This window comes from Diceros bicornis, chromosome 9 (genome assembly GCF_020826845.1).
Source record: "Diceros bicornis minor isolate mBicDic1 chromosome 9, mDicBic1.mat.cur, whole genome shotgun sequence".
In the NCBI taxonomy this organism is placed as follows: Eukaryota; Metazoa; Chordata; class Mammalia; order Perissodactyla; family Rhinocerotidae; genus Diceros; species Diceros bicornis.
In genome coordinates this window covers 50,310,500-50,322,675 of record NC_080748.1, presented here as the reverse complement: position 1 = coordinate 50,322,675, position 12,176 = coordinate 50,310,500, and the positions used below count along the sequence as shown (strand labels likewise).

The 12,176-nt window shown below is 37.7% G+C and overlaps 1 protein-coding gene across 2 annotated transcripts in view; it reads left to right on the top strand.

The window, feature by feature from the left end:
- Window positions 1-12,176, top strand: part of KLHL1 (kelch like family member 1) — a 351,208-nt gene that overhangs the window by 205,661 nt on the left and 133,371 nt on the right. The window lies entirely within an intron of this gene.

The following is a 12,176-nucleotide window of genomic DNA, read 5'->3' as shown; positions in this document are numbered from 1 at the left end:
CCCCCAGGGAGGGCGTGAGGAGGTCTGAGGCTTGCCAATGACCCTACCAAACAACCAGGCCATTACCACAGCCCGTGATTCAGTAAAACTAACATGGTACATTTGTTGTGGTGGCCTAGAGAGCCATCTGTACCCCGTGAAACTTTGCCCATTGTACCATGTGTCCTTTACTGCGCTCAGTAAGGGACAGGTCTGTCTCAGGTTGGATGGCAGCCATACCTCATTCTATCCCAGTAGAACTTAACCAGAAAGAGCCATCAGTGAACCAGGTCCATGCATGATCCAGGAGGTCTCTCTGTCTGAGTCCCCATTGGGTCAGTGGCGACAGTGGCTCCTCTGTTGATAAGCCTGAGAAGCAGAGGGACACTCCTGAGACCAACTCATGGAGTTGCGAGACCCCAGTCAAGGGGCCAGGTTTCACCCACTCCTGTAGGTACTATTTCTACCGCACTGGTGGAGACTCCTGCGCCTCCTCTACCAGGTAAATTGAGGCCTCTGTTCGGTGACATGATTGGGATTCCTGGTAGTAATACTACTTCATAGCTATGAATCGTGTGCTCAGTATCCACCGTGGCCCAACAACAGACCAATAATTGCCTCTCAAAGGATGTTTACCTCTCAGCGACTCCAGGAGCTTACAGGTCCAAAAGCGCAATCAGTGCCGCCGGCCTATGGCAGTATCAAATTGGCAATAGATTCCAATTGGCAAACTGAGAGGTTGCTCAGATCTGTAACTCTAACAGCAAATGCGGCTTGGTGGCGTCAAGGGAAAGGACAGTGTCGAGGCTTCATGTGCAGGCCAGGCAGAGCTACTGAATGGAGAAATAGTCCTGCAGAGGACTTTGGTTTCCTTAAGCTCAGCAACAAGAGTAGTTACTTCTCCCTGCAACCCCAGGCAGCTGATATTGCTCTATGGAGACAATAGTACTAGGCACTGGTAGTTGGATTGGTTTATAATCTTCCACATACCCCATTAACAGAGTCCTAACTATAGCAATTCCCATTAGGGATTAGCGGCAAAGGTGAACAAGAGTACACATAAAGAATACATCCACACCAATAGTACATTTAGTAGTGAGGACCATAGCAATCAAAGTTGCAGAGGCCCAAAGGGACTCACTCATAACCAGGCCTTTGGTGGTGGCATCAGACCCAAAACCGAAGAGCACTATCTGTTTCCCCTATCCTGGCGCCAGGTGTGGCAAGTATCAGAGTCACCTGTGTACTGCTATCCAAAAGGCCCAAGAATTGCATTCCCCCCATCTCCCCATTAAACCCTGACCTTGACATAGGACCTCTGCTCCCCTCTGGGGAGAGAGGGACCTCATCCTAACCCCTAGTCTTGTTTATTTTTGAAAGCCAGCCCAGAGGTCCTTGAAAAGTTGGCAGGGCTCTCCATTTCAACTCCAGACTCATTGGAAAGAGAGGAGGGGATAGTACTTGTGCCATTCACAGGGGCCATCATGAAGCAGATCCTATTAGGCCACCTGGCCATGAGTTCTTCGGTGGGGTGCGCTTCAGTCTCCTCCTCTGAGGCCCTGTTAGAGAATAACCAGACTAGGTCTCTTGGAGAAAGCCCCTGCCCAGGTTGCCCAGGAGAGGGCGCCCGGTTACAACTCTTATGCTGCTCTTCAGTCTTTGTTGATTTGTCCATGGCTTCTTTTTCCACGCCAAGGAATTTGTCAGTCACCAGTCAAGACAGTCCCGGTTCGATTGACCTGACCTCTGAGGGGGTTTAATTGGATTCAGTAACCAGTGGGAGTGCCATAGACAATCCTAAATCCGGTTAGTCTCATCATCTCCTGCTCCCATATCATCCTTGTAACACAAAGGGCAATAGGGGGGCTTGCAGGGCTGCTATAGGCTCTGCCAGGGTGGTCCACACATGCTCTTCAGCGGCAGCACCTCATCACCCCATCGGTGGGCCAAACTTGTCGGAGCCCAGATAGTCATCAGCTGAGGAAGGAGAGGGTCTCAGGTGTGCATGCCCTCTCAGAACCCACCCTCCCCCTCCTCCTTAGGCAACGTCAAGGCATTCTGAAGGAAGAGGTCTGTAGTGGCACACCCCACAAGGCACTGCTGTCCCTCACAAAGTTTAATAAGATTACCTCCTTCATTTTGACAGCAAACTAACGAAGTCTCAAAGGTCTCTTCAGGCTATTAGATGAAGCGATGTTTAAGGGGCTCTACACACTTTTTCACCAAAGTCACAAGCCTTTGCAGGATGTCTGTCTATGTCAGGGACCTGCTTAAAGCTAACTCAGAGCATCATTTGATGCAACTCTGCGTGTGAGAGGTCCAACAGTTCAGGGTCCCGTCACCAGAGGACTAAGAGTAATAGCCAGGAGCTACTTCCTTAGAGTCCCTTTGTTGGATTTCTAATTTTACCCATAGATGAGGTTGGCCAGGGAGTTGAGGGACTAACGAAAGAGAAGGAATAATGACCCCCGTGAGAACCAAAAAGTTTCTGTAAACAATTTTTAAAATAAAATCTTATTTTTTGATTCTAAGTAAATTAATTATCAATGGAGTATCGCTTCTGAGGGATTTAAACTCAACTAGATAATATCAGCATTCTATTGATAAAATAATCAAATTTTCCTTCTCATTTCTTCAGTTGTAAAAAGCCTCAAAAATATTTTGAGTTCCTTGAGGGTAGGGCCACGTCTTTTAATCTTTGTATTTACATTCCCTGAGAGAGTGCTTAGTATATTTAGATGTGTGGTAAATGTTAGTTGAATGACAAACTTGGTGAGAGTTATGCTTCATCCATCATCCTCACTCCCTAAGTTTTTGAATAACAAGTATGAAAAATTGATAAACTTGAAAGTCAGGCAAACTGTGGTAGGCAGAATTCTAAAGGTTCCTCTCTCTGCTAAAATTCCTTGGTTATTCAATCAAAGGTATTGATGTGAAGGGCTTTGCAGATGGAATTGAGGTGACTCATCAACCAACTTTAAAATAGAGTGATTATCTAGGATTATTCAAATGTAATGACATGTGTGCCTAAATGCAGAGGAGGAAGCAAGAAAAGTCAGTCAGAGAGATATGGCAGAATAATAAAGAGGGGAGATAAGGCGGAAGGTAGGAGAAATTTGAAGTGTGAGGATTCAAGCTGCCTTTGTTATACAGTCACAGGATGCATAACGACATTTCAGTCAATGACGGACAGCATATACGATGGTGGTCCCATAGGATTAGTACCATTAGCCTAGGTGTGTAGTAGGCTATACCATCTAGGTTTGTGTAAGTACACTCTATGATATTCACACGACAAAATCGCCTGACGCCTTTCTCAGAATGTATATCCCTCATTAAGCCAGGCATGACTGTATTTAAAGATGAAGGAAGGGGGACAAGCTAAGCAATGCAGGAAGCTGAGAATGACCGTCAGGCAACAGCCAAGAAGGAATTGGGCACCTCAGTCCCACAACCACATAGAACTGAATTATCCCAACAACCTGAATGAGCCTCAAAACAGATGCATTCTCAAGTACCCCAAAAATGAACGAGCCTTGCCAACATTTTAATTTTGGCCTTATGAAACTTGGAGCAGAAAACCAGCAGAGCCACACTTTACCTGGACTTCTGACGTCCAGAACTGAGAGATAACCATTGATAACAAATGGATGCTTTTTTAAGCCACAAAATTCATAGTGATTTGTTACAGCAGCAATAGGAAACACATATACAAACTAACCATTCTTTTCATGTTAAATAATCAGAAAAAAGTTATTTAATACATTTATTAAAATGTAAAAATATATATTTAGAGTATTTTTAAAAATAATGAATAGCCATTTCCATATTGAAATTCTCTGGGATGTTAATGTATACAACCTATGTGAGTGTGAACTTCTATTTTCTCACAGTAGAGAATCATTATTTTTATGCTTTGATCAAGCATTGTAACTCCTTTAAGAAAAAGTTTATGTGATCAGGTGTCTCAGATACTGCTGTAATGAAGAGAAACACCTCTGAATACACAGGTACGCTATCATCTCATGATTTCATTGGCAGTGATACCATTTCTCCCACGGGCTAGCACAAGTATGTGGCTTTCATAAAGATTGTGCAGAGATCTTCACTTTCCTCCTAACTTTTCCAGCTGCTGCCATTCTCAATGATTTCTATAAGACACCTAAAAGAAACGTGGCAAATACTGATGCAGAGCCATTTGTGAAGGAAGGGGGAAGGGATGGGTTTGGGCTCTACTAAGGAGTAAATGTGCCAATATTAATAATTATAAAAATCAATACTACTACTGTGACTAATAATTTATACATGCATAGTGTTACACAGTTTACAAAGCAATCACACATTTGAGAATAGTTACTTTTCTGTTAAACCAAAAATTGGAAGTAGAACTATTTAGCTGACTGGGCCATTTTTTTGGTAGTGAAGTTCATAAATGATTTCTACATGCTCATCTTTCCTACATTAGTAGATAATGTGTATCACATATTAAACTTTTGAGAAATACATCTCCGGTGTCAGAAGCAGACCCAATTATTACAAGGGTTAAAGAATCACCCAAAAATAATTGTATATACTTTGCAAAACATTGTAAAGTTTAGGAATTATTTTTTTCTAATCTCAGTTGTGCTTGAAAGCAAATCAGAAAAAGTTTGTAGCCTAGGTGTTGTCATAGAGCCCATTTTCAAGGTGAGGAGATGGTATCTTAGAATAAAGTGACTTTGCTTGGGAAATCATGACCAGGAAGTATTAGAATTGGGAAGTTTTTCCAATCCTTTTCACTGAAAAATAATGAAAAATCCACTATAATTTCTAACTCATCTTAACTCTTTAGCAACGTTTTCTCAGAAAACTCTTCCCGTCATAAACTCATATATTCTTTTCAATTATTTATTGAGATCATAATGGTTTATAACATTATGTAATTTCAGCTGTATATTATTATTTATCAGTTTCTGTATAAACTGCATCATGCTCACCACCAATAGTCTAACTTATATACATCACCATAGATATGTACCCCTTTACCCCATTTGCCCACCCCCCAATCCCCTTCCCCTCTGGTAACCACTGATCTGTTCTCTTTATCCATATATTTGTTTATCTTCCACATATGAGTGAAATCACGCTAGACTCATATATTTTTTAAGGAACTTAACAAAATTATCTTTCCTCCCATATGATAATCTTGAAAGATGATCATCATAAATTATTTCTGATGCTGGATACAGTTGTAGGATATTATAAAATGCTTCTTTTTAAATCTGATAAAATAATATTTTGTAAAAAAAAAGTTTCTACCAATCAAGTAGCCACACTTAGTGGGTGGTAAAGAATTAATAAAGAAAATTGGCAGCCATTCACTTTCGCTTGGCAGATTTGAACCTAGGTAGTTTTTCTGTAGCTGAGGAAAACTCGGAAGAAGATATATGATACCAAAACACATGGGATATCTATTTTGAATATTGCTATTATTAAGAAAGGGCCTGATATATAATTCAAATACTTGAAGAAATTCTATTTCACAGTCATTTCCTAAGGACCTGTAACAAAATTGACAAGAAAAAGAAAAAGTATTATACTTGTATCCATTGACAACTTTTTGAACACTTTTTTCCTTGTTTTATTATCTGAATAATCTATATATTATGTATTCATATATATAAAGAATGATTGAAATGAGGTTTCTATACAGTGATGGCTTCATATTTGTTTTTCCTGCCTTTATTTAGAAAATGTCTTGAGAAAGCTAAAAAGATATATGTAAATAAGCAACATAGAGTCTGTGAAAATGTTTATTTTTTAAAAATTTGTTTTCCTTTATGAAAGAGTAAGGAAAAGAAAGCAAGTATTTCAGGGGAAATTCAGTGAAAATTGTATCTTCTGCTCCATCATCCTTTTCTGGTTTTGAAGATTAAGGTCCTTTAGAGAGATTAAAGAATGATAGTTCTTTAACCTTTGAAAAACTGATGTAAGGGAGAAAAAATATTAATCTTCAAGTATTTGTAATGTTGATCAATAGAATAACAATATATTTTCCCTGCAATTGATGTAAGAAAATTACAAGGCCAGTTTTACTTCAAAATAAAGACAATTTTCTGACAGAGCTATTCAGCAATGATATGGGTTCTCTTACGGGGTAATGGGTTTCCCATCACGGAAAATAATCACTGAGCATTGCACAGAAAAAGCACATACGGTGTACATTCGATTAAGTGACTTCAAAGATCATTTCCAATTTAAGATTATGTGAGGTCACAGAAATTCTCATTTTATAATCCCGCTAGATAGTAACATGAGAATTGGACCAGATGACATCAACATTTGTTTAGTACTCTCTGAATCTGTAATTCTATGAGAAATATTTCTTTGTCTTTGGAATTGCTATTCCAGAGAGAAAAGATGTGTGTCTCCTGACTCAAACTCCTCTTTGGCATTCTTTATTCTACTTGCGTTCTCATCCCTTGGGCTCCGTTAAATCCCCCATTTTTTCTCTCATGTCATAAAATGTATGTATTACTCTTATAACATCATATTGTCCTCCTCATTAGAAAGTGAATTTCTTAGAGGTCAGAACCTCTCTCTTTTTTGTCTTTGTGTCACTGGTATGTCTAGTAGATGCTAGCCATAAAAAAAAATCAATACATTTGTTGACTGAATAATCAGAAAAGAAAATAAGAATGATAAAGTAACGTGAATGTAAACAGTACAGCTAGCAATAGAAGGCTAGAGTGAAAGGTAGGGTCAGATGCAGAATAGTAATGGCTAACATTCATATAACACTTGTGAGGTCTCAGATACTTCTCTAACAACAGTAAATTTAGTTTAATCTTCACACTTAATCCTCACAACAGTGCTTTAAGGTGGATACTATTTTTATCCCCATTTACAGATAAGGAGCCCAGCTTCCTAATGTCACACAGGCAGGGAGTAGCAGGGTTAGGATCTAAATCCTGGCCAACTCTCCAAAGTCAATTCCCATAATCACCATGCCACGTCATGGAACCCAGATACAGCAAGAAAGAGGTGGAAACAAGACCCAGGTGAGCACTCAAGAATCAGGGTGCATACATGCTACATAGGTCAAAGTAATTCCAAACTAAATGGACAGAGGAGAACCAGAAGGAACTTAAACCATAGGATAGATAGCCCAGGTAGTGTAACAGAAAGAGTCATAGACTTAAGGACAAGAGACTGAATTCCTAATCCCAGCCTCCTCTTGACTAACAGTATGACTATGGATGAGCCCCTCTGAGCCTCAGCATTCTTATCTGTAAAATAACAAGGCATGACTATCTCTTAATGAGTCGCTGTTCAGCAGCAACTTTGACACAGGGATTAAAAACTCAGGCAAGGCAAATAATCAAAAGCCTAGGAAAATTGGTTTTAACCCGAAAAAGTTAGAATCTTGACAGCAATATGTCAGTGTAGCAACTTTAAAGTGACTGTTACAAGAAGCCCTTGATAACTCAGAGAGACGTGTCCCCCCCGCCCTGCATTTTCAGAAAGTTTAATTTCTAGAGGCAATTGAAAAAAAGATATAAAGGGAAGTTGATCCTAAGTGTAGACCACTTTTTTTCTGTCCTCAACACTTCTTTGGGTCATGGGAAACCTAGTATTTCTTAAAGGCATCATTCTGTAAAATAAAGAGCCCAGAAATTGTCATTTAGAAGATTGGGAATAATTACCATACTTTCTTAAGTTTACATGAGTGTTTTTAACATAACTATTGTTTTTATTCCTCTTATGCTGTGTATTATTTTCCTAGGGTGGCCATAACAAAGTACCAAAAACTGGGTAGCTTAAAACAACAGAAATTTATTCTCTTACAATTCTAGGGCTTAAAAGTCTGAAATCAAGATGTCAGCAGGGCCATGCTCTCTCCGAAGTTTCTAGGGAAGAAAGCTTCCTTGCCTTTTCCGACTTCTCGTGGTTCCTGGCAATCCTTGGCTTTCATTGGGTTGCAGCAGCATAACTTTTATCTCTGCCATTCCACCTTCACAGGCCTTCTCCCCTCTCTGTCACCTCTGTCTTCACGTGGTGTTCTCCTCACTGTGTGTCTGCATCTTCCCAAATGTCTCTCTTATAAGTGCATTAGTCATTGGATTAGGGCCCACTTGAAACTAGTATAACCCTACCTTAACTATTTACATCTGCAATGACCCTATTTCCAAATAAGGTCACATTCTGAGGTTCCCAGTGGACATGAAGTTGGGGAGATGCTATTCAATCCAGGACATGATATAATGGAAAAGACACCACTTCAGAAGTCAAGAGATGCAGGTTTCAGACTTCCTGATAAGAGTAGAATCATGCATAGATTAGAAACTCTCGAAACTTGCCCCTTTGCTTCCAAAGGATGCTTAAGGAATTATAATTTTATAATTCTATGACTTTAGTCCAAAAGCCTACAATTTTCATATTTACATAATAAGCCTCAACCAGAGCATGTAGCCAATGCCCGGGCTTACCTTTCAGTTTTCCATTTATTTGACAGTATCAGCTGCCTAAGTATTCATCTTTCTAACCAGTAACATTTTAAATGGGCAATTAAATAAATTGCATGTCCTCTGGTGATTTGGAATCAAGCCAGAGATTCTGTGATGGTCTGGCAAAGGATTAACCCTTCCACCATAACACTTAAAACAGTGATTGGGAGGTTCCTTTCACCATTGGTCACAAAGCACAAGATGGTGGGACACATGTCTTAACTCAGTAGAGGTTTCCTCGTAGCAGAGAGGTTTCCTTGAGTTAACCAGACTAGTATACAATGTGTTGCTTTGGTAGTAGCTGTTAATGAAGTAAACAACGTTAAAGTTTATATTAAAGCTATTTAAACATTGATAAAATATTTTACGACAGCTTAACATTCATATTTTAAACTAAATCAATAACTAAAATGTGATAATTGAAGAGATTTACTTATATTCTGCTTAACAGGATGTTACCATTAATTGTTAGCTAACTTTTAAAATGATGTAGAAAAAGGAATTTCTAATGGAATTTCAAATGAATTACTACTTATTGATATATTACCAATAATAAGATGAGGGAAAAACAATAATAGAATTAAGGGACAGAAGGAAATGAATATTAGAAAACATATTTATGTCAAATTCAGGAAATAATTTTTTTAAATGGGAAGAAAATTCTATTTAGAGTAAAACAAAACTATAAATTTTTATAGCTAGAAAAATTATTCTAAAATATTATGAAGCAACAACAGTAAATCGTAGAATTTAGTCTTTATGTAATTCATAAGGATTATTGTGTCTTATATAGTGGTGACTTAAATTTGGCGCTAAAATATTTCTTTATAATGAATATTTCAATCTGTGTGTAAAAGATGCATATATACATATATTCCCATTTAATAGAGAAATTGTCCAAGTTTTAGAATAAATCCATTCCATTATATGGTCTAAATTACCCTTTCAATGTTATTTCCCACAATTTTTCTGTGCCTATTCCCCATCAAGTTGACGTATCAAATATGGCACTTCATACTATATTACCTGCAATTATGTCTGTGTTTATATTGTTTCCCCTGGCCAGAATACCATATCTTTCCATTTCTCATTTTCTAATTTATACTCCTACCTAATATTTTAGGTCCATTTGAAAAACTTGCTTCTACAGAGTTGACAATAGTCATTTTCTAGGCACTGCACATTTTATAGGTGTCCCATGTGTGGTAAGCTTTTTGATGCAAATCCATTTTGTTCTCCTTACTACAATTATTCAGGACCATATGTTAGGTTTTCAATAAATCTATGTAGAGTAAATGATTGAATAAACTTAAAAGAAAAGTATTGTATAAAAGATATACAGGCCAAAGAGTTTAGATGCCTCTCATTGCTTGATCTTTTCAGATGACAAGGAGTTAGCTAGGTGCACAAGCAGTGTAAGGAAAAGAGAGTAAATTGATATTTTTTCCTCTTTGGTGAATAAAACCTAAGGAAACTAAAACAATTAATTTCCAGAGGCTAGATAGCAAAAAACATAGGAAAATAGTAGGTAGGGTAACATTAAAAGGAGACTTGTGGGAGGAAAAAAAAAGGGCAAAGAGAACTTCAGAACTCCAAAATACTTGAAAAAAATAATAATAAACAGTCTAATACATGGGACAGTGTGACGGATCCAGTAATATCTGCTACTAGTTCCTAATGTCCAGTTTATTTATAGCAGTTTTTACAAACAACATAACTTGTTCCTAGAAAAGGTAGTATGAGTTACAAAGATACAAAATCATAAGAATACACTCTAAATTAGATGCAGGGATAAAATAAAAAAAAGAATGTCTACAGTAGTGATATAAATGAAACTATTATCAGAGCTGTCTGAAAAAGAAATCAAACTAGAAAAGACCATAGACTCCCTATCAGACAGATTTCAATTTGACTCTAAGTTTTCTAGAGGCCAAATAAAAAGAGAAATCTGATCAATTTCATAATTTACAACATCCATGATAAAAGTAAACCAATTTACTCAAGAGAAGTGCAATTATTCGCACTACTAAAACCTGAAAGAAATTTCTCCCAAGGGTCATCATAAGTGCATTAGTCATTGGATTGGGCACTGTAAAACAATGAAATATGCACTGAACAATATCTTTGTGATGGACAGCCCTAAGAGTTTCATAGAGCTATTTTTTTATGGTACCCTTCCCTATATACTGATGGTCTAGCTATACAATTCTGTGTGTAGTTTAATAGAGGCATCGATTTTTGATGAAAGTAGAGGACAAATAGAAAAGTAGGTAAGCAAAAAATCTTTCGAAGAGTCTTCAAAAACACCTTTATCTTACTGTGGCTCTTTAAAGAAATTTGGTAGCTCTAAATCTCAGAACACTCGATCGCTTCATTCGGTAAATAGGTTTTGGACATCTATAATTTACACAGCACTATATTAGGCACGAGGAACAAAACAATTTCCAGGAAATCAGTTGTTCTATGATGGCAATTAAATGTAAATAAATATGACAGATGACCTCAAAAAAAGTAAAAGTTGACATTCTGTTGTGTGAAAGCTGAAGGTACTTCAAGCCTTGGATTCAATTCCAAGGATACATTCATAACATGGGTCAGGTCTCTCTTCAGAAATAGGTTTGAATCTACTCTGACCTACAGATTAATGGGCACTTGCTGAATGTTATACTCTGTTTTAGCATAGTCTCAATGCCCTTTGGGGAAGCAATCTACTCCCACTCTACTTCAAGTTTTATCCTAAAACAAGCATCCTATTGAGATTTCTATTACAACTGTGGCTTTAAAACTACGATCTAAGAAGCCTTAGTTATATCTTCCTTGAAGTTGTCTCAGGAGACGTGAGAGGAGGTGAAACAAAAGAGAAAGCCAAACAGTCGGATCTCTGTCTTCTCCAACCCTGTATCAGCCACAGAAGACTTTCTGCTAAAATATGAGTAGGTTTTTGACAAATACTTTTTCAAACATGTTTGAAAAATATTGCACTGCTCTATACTATTTCCAAAATTTTATTTTGCTCTATAAAGATCATCAATACATCTATTCAATAAATATATACTGTTCACCTGCTATGTTCCAGGATCTAGATATACAAGGTCAACTGTTAAGGTCTTTGTCTCAAGGAGTTTACAGTTTCTGATAAGACCCTGAAGTGCACCAAAGATGAGGCTGCAGAGATATAAACACCATGCACTGTGCAAGTATAGTGGATAGGGTAGCCGGATCCAATGGAGGTGAATGGAGGGCTCAAGAAGTGCTTATATAACAGGTATCTTTTGAATCAAGTCTTGAAAAATGACAGAAATTAGGAAAACTAGATGGATAAAAGTCATTTTAAGCAATGGAGTGTGTGAGGGAGAACATGTCAAATAGCATGGCAAATTGAAAGCAGAGTAAGTAATTTTTGTGACTGGAATGCAAATAAGGTAGGAAATGAAGCATTAGAGTCAGGAAGAGGTCAGAACATGAAGAAACCATCACCAGCGTGCTTAACCAAGAGATTTGAACCGAAAGACAAAAGGAGAGCAAAAAAATAAATAAATAAGTAAAACAAAACAAAACTTCAGAGTAATGCCATGAGCACATTTATGTTTTAGAAATATCATTGTAGCATTACTATAGAGGATACACTAGAGAAGCTAAGAATAGAGTTAGGCAGAATAATTAGGAGGTTATGGCAGCAATCTGGAAGAAAGTAAATGGGAACCTGAATTA